This window comes from Perca fluviatilis, chromosome 2 (genome assembly GCF_010015445.1).
Source record: "Perca fluviatilis chromosome 2, GENO_Pfluv_1.0, whole genome shotgun sequence".
In the NCBI taxonomy this organism is placed as follows: Eukaryota; Metazoa; Chordata; class Actinopteri; order Perciformes; family Percidae; genus Perca; species Perca fluviatilis.
In genome coordinates this window covers 47612184-47616702 of record NC_053113.1, presented here as the reverse complement: position 1 = coordinate 47616702, position 4519 = coordinate 47612184, and the positions used below count along the sequence as shown (strand labels likewise).

General features: G+C 42.2%; 1 protein-coding gene across 1 annotated transcript in view; it reads right to left on the bottom strand.

Moving 5' to 3' along the window:
- Positions 1-3773, bottom strand: part of cdon (cell adhesion associated, oncogene regulated) — a 49500-nt gene extending 45727 nt beyond the window's left edge. Inside the window, exon 1 of the mRNA XM_039782940.1 lies at positions 3261-3773. The gene's annotated coding sequence lies outside the window, so the exon portion shown is untranslated. The remainder of the gene's footprint in view (positions 1-3260) is intronic.
- Between the last annotated feature and the right edge of the window lie 746 nt (positions 3774-4519).

The window sequence follows — 4519 nt, the reverse complement described above, 5'->3', positions numbered from 1 at the left end:
AACTCTGAGAAAGCAATGCCCAAAGTAACCCAAAGTAGTTCGCAACCGATCAAGTAATCGTACCAGCACTGACTTTATTTTAAGAAAAATGTCACTCATATATGACCGCACTTCCTGGTTTTACCTTTAATGAGTCATGGTCGTTACTATGGGAATCCAGCTCCTACCTCAACTGCTACGATTCAACAATAATTTGTCATTGTTGGAGCATATGTATATGCGGTTGTGTGATCAGAAAAATCAAAAGAGCCATTATGAGAGCAGCGGCTGGTATCATTACACATGCTTCCATTCAAATTGCCCACTTAACATAGTTCTCCTACAGCAACATGTGTTTATCATTAGCGAGCGCCCTAATGGCTCTAACATTATTCGGACTGGCTTAATGGCAGAGCTGTGCTTTGTTCAGCTCGGTCTGATAAGAGCCCGACCGCTAATGGTTTATTAATTTCCCTACAAGTCACACACTCAAAAAACGCTACGAAAATAAAAACAGGACTCTGAGGCTCTCAATCACATTGCCAATAGTCACTTTTGGAAAAATCCCACACAATACCAACATACTAAAAATAGTCCACAGGTCTTAATGTTCAGCTTGAAATCTGATTAATGGGTTTTATTTTGTTATATTTTCTATGAAAAAATAAAATAAAAACAGGCCTATCAACACGACGCCATGTCGAAATAGTTCCAGCAACAAAGAAACAAAACCATTTTTTTTTTTCACAGACTGACCCAGAATGTAACGCAGCCAATGTTGTAGTAGTTAGAGCAAGGGAGAAAGGTATTTAAGGAAATGTGGTGAATCATGGAGGGAATTGAGTTTGAATGTGGCAGGTTGAAAAGGAAAGTGGCCACACACACAACATTTAAAAAAAAAAAATGAATTAACACCTTAGGAAAAACCTCGTGGAACACACCCAGTGTCAAAATCTGAAGAAGGATTTAAAGTGAACACCGTCAGCGTCCGAGCCCCAACACAAAGAGCAAATCTCTCTCTGCCCCCGTCAAAAGCTCGCCCAATATTGGGGAGCAGTGAAAGGATTTGAAAAGGCATCGGAAGTGTCTTCTTGTTCCCCCCCCCCGCCGACGCAACAATGCACGAGCGACTGTTTGAACTTGAAAAGTGTTTTATCGGAGAGCAGCCATGCGTGTCCCACTGACTGGATGTCATGCATTCGAAGAGGGATTCAAGACTTTGTTCTCGGAAAGGTTTTTAAGTGTTGGGTTCTTCTGAGAGTTTACCCCTATGTAACAAAAGTCGCCGCAGCTCCGATGATAGCGAACAACAGCAGACAGAGGAAATGACTTGGGGAGGGGGGGCGGGAAATAAGTGAGGAACTTGTCTCATTGTCACTGTCATTTTTTACTCTGTCATCTGTTTTTGTGTGCTCTTAAAAGACTTTACCAAAGTCTCATCTTAGAATTATATTTACAATCCTCGACATATACGGTGCCTCTTCAAATCTGCATGCATAGTTTATGATGTAGCCTACTTTATACAACAATATATAGAAAAATTGCAACACAATACAAAATAACTTTTTTAACAATGTGGATTCATATTAAAATTTAAGAACAGGTCTGTCTATGAGTCAAAAACTCTAAAGTTTAGAGTTGTTATCCTTTAAAAGTTCCTGAGGTGCAGCGGTGCGGATCACAACACAGCGAGGCCGGAGTAGAATAAACTCATGTGCACACTTGCACACTCAGTCCTGAGCGGTTAGTCAGGGCATTATTTGACACATCTAATTTTTTTTTTTCCTTCTTGTTTTTGGAATTCTTCCAACATTGAGAAAAAAAAATAAAGAGCGAGACACTGAATAAAACATGAAATTGAGCCAACAGGAACAAGGCAGAAGCCATTTGATGATCTTGATCAGACTACAAACACATCTGCATCTTTACTAAGACCCCCCCCCCCTTCTGCCTCTGGTGTTTTTTTGTTTTTTTTATCGTTTGTATAACTCAACTAATCCCCAATCAAAAATCAGCAAAAATCACATTCCCAATCAGTAAACAATGACAACTTCATGCAAGCAGGCAGGTAGGCTACACTTGCTTTGCTTTGCAGCGATTTGTGCACTTGCCAAATTTTACAGCAATACCAACATGGATTTACCAAACAGACATTTATGACACCCTCAGGGGATGTATCTACAACAATAAAGGCTCTCTGTCTTTGGAGAGAGGAGAAAAAAACCCACTAAATATTAGTCTAAGCCACCATTCTGCACAGTGGTCAGTGTAGCTGAAAGTTGGCTCCTAAAGCGGATCCGTAATAAAAAAAGTATAACTTTAGAACACAGTAATGCTTCACATAGACCCTGTCCATTTTCACCTTTTATGACTGTGTGACATCAATGTGTCAACGGAGGCACATATTTGCCATTTCTAAAAAAAGAAAAGATTTCATCTTTCAAAGCAGAAATGTAGCCGCAGGCCATCTGTTTTCAACTGGAAGTGTCCCTGCCTTCCGGGGCTGTTTACCAAACAAATATGTAGCCTATGCCTCTGCTTGTGTTCCATTCACCTCTGAGACAACACAGTGCCCTGAGCTGTGTTGGAATGTACACCTACAGAGAACTGCTGAATAATAATAATAATGATAATTCAAATGATTTGGGGTGATTTTAGCCAAAATACAAAGCATGGTTTTACACAGAGAGTCTTTTTTTTCTGTGTGCAGATAATAATCTAACAAAGTCAACACAATCCAAACTGTAGTACACAATCGTACTCTGACATTTACAAACTGATCTAGAGAAATCAAATTTCCAATCATCATAGTCATAGTCTGGAACTGGACGTTAAGGAGCAAATGTAACACATATGAGAGTCATTATTTGGAGTCAGAGTAGCCTATGTAGGCAGGCTACATTTAACTGTAGGATATAGTCTGTGGACAGTTAGTTAATCCATGAACTAGAATAGTAATGTTCGTACACGGGCGCCCCCGTCCACCAGACTGCCACACAGACGGAGCATACATGTAGCCTGCTGCCTCTCCGCGCCGCGGCTCTCTACTGTACCCACAATACAAAGTTAGGAACACACGGTCATGTTTGGGAAACAGATTAAACTGGCACTGTGGAGCTCTCTGCTTCTCTGAAGGTCACTTTTTCTTTTGTTATTACCAGAGAAGCCCAGCTAGCCTGGTGCGTACACCGAAGCCTCCCCAACCCGCTCCCAGCCCCCCGGCCAGCCCGGCCCCGGGGACTCCCCTGCCCCGGTCTGCCTCCCCTCCGTCCCGTCCTTACCTCTCGTGCAGGAGGGCAAAAGCTGCGAGCCGTCGGGTGAATTAGCAGCAAAATGCATTCTTCTGGAGGCAAATCCGTACGGGGCCCTCCATTAGACACGGGCTCAAAGTGCGAGACGACGGGAGGAACATGAAAACAGCCGGAGGTGGAGGGGCTGAAAGAGAGTTTTGTAGACCCGCAGAGCAGCGCAGGCTTCGGGGGGCCAAGGTGCGACAACTCCCCCTGGTTTAAACTCGAGTTGAGGTAGTGAAGACTTTTCTCCTGGCAAGTTTGAAGTCCTCGTGTTGGATACAAGCGTTACGTCCCGACACTATCTCACTCTCTGTCTGTCTGTCTGTGTACCCGTTATTGTAACGTCTCCCCCCAGGCCTCGGTCTCCGTCTCTCTACCGCTGCCTCTTCCACACACTCATCTTTGAAGCCAGTGTCGAATTGCTCAGCAAATCATGGCAGCGGCGGAGCTGGTCGTCAAACCAGGAATGTCCCAGCCCCACAGCTCCATTCGGCTCCTGGAGAGGGGAGGGAGAGAGAGAAAGAGAGAGAGAGGGGGTGTTACCCATATAGACTGCATTAACAAGTTTTACAATCGAACGAGAAAAAAATAATAGATAAAACTTCCTCCTCTGCGCACTTACCTGTGTGACTTATTATTGTTATCATGTGAAAGATGATCCACCTGAACACTTCATTCCCTCTTGTTTAACGTGATTATGCACATATAGGCTCACAATAAGGGCTTTAATGGGGAATAATACATACAGGAATTTGGATTTATTTATTGATCTACAAATTACAATGAATCCAGGGATGACATGTAAGAGTGCATAGCTATTTGTTTATCAAGAGAGACAGACAAATACATTCAATTACATAATAAAAATCTCAAAAACCCATATTGCATCAGTGAAAAGTAACCCAAAATGAAATGGCATGATAAAATCAATAGATTTGTCGTGGATTAGTTGAAATCTACGAAGAACTATTTTACCTGCACAGTAAGGTTTATTGCCACAATAAGTACACTTAGGTGGAATTTGCCTCGGTGAATGGTGCAAACATAAACAAACAATAAATACAGAAAACAAATATATACATACAACATAACTGTTGTATAAGAAAAGAGAGGCTGAATGGGTTGAGTGCAGAATGTGCATATAGAATCTATAGTAACATTTGGATTAAACTGACTTTAGATGATACTATCCACTACATGCATGCATGTCAGTGTCTGACGAGGTGGATCTTTTTTTTCTCTTACTG